This window comes from Onychomys torridus, chromosome 8 (assembly GCF_903995425.1).
Source record: "Onychomys torridus chromosome 8, mOncTor1.1, whole genome shotgun sequence".
Lineage (NCBI taxonomy): Eukaryota > Metazoa > Chordata > Mammalia > Rodentia > Cricetidae > Onychomys > Onychomys torridus.
The window spans coordinates 82,528,716-82,529,294 of NC_050450.1; positions in this window are offsets into that span (position 1 = coordinate 82,528,716).

A 579-nucleotide genomic window follows, 5' to 3' on the forward strand; every position below is an offset into this window, starting at 1 on the left:
GGAGCATCCCACTCAGGTATTTTATCACAGCAACAGAAATGAATCTAGAACTCAAGGTCTTGAATGGAACTCCCCAGACAGCTGCAGGTAGCCTTGAACTCCGTCTTGCACATCACAAGCATTGGGATTGCAGGCTTGGACCAACTCACCCAATTTCATGCAGTGCTGGGGCCTGAACCCAGACTCCTGAGCATCTTTAAGCAAGTGCTCTACCAACTGAGCCACACCGTCAGCCCTGCGTCCTCCAACCTCCCCTTCTCATCCTCCTTTCGCAGATCCACCCCTGTCGCCGCCGCCACCATCTTTCACCTCCTTTAGTGTCCGTCTCCCCAGCACTGGTCCCTCCCATTCCAACGGCCCTGTTCTTACAGGTCTGATGCCCCTTTAACCAGGGAAACACTAGCTGCAAACACAAGGTTTGGATGGCTTAGTGTGAATCTATTTCCTTCTGAACTATTCAACTGGTCTGCGTTTCACAGCCAGGGCAGGACATCTTTGACACGGCTTTCACAGTAGCCTTGAGTAGATACTCCAGCCAAGGAGAAAACTACATGCAGTGGGTGTCATGGTAGATACACG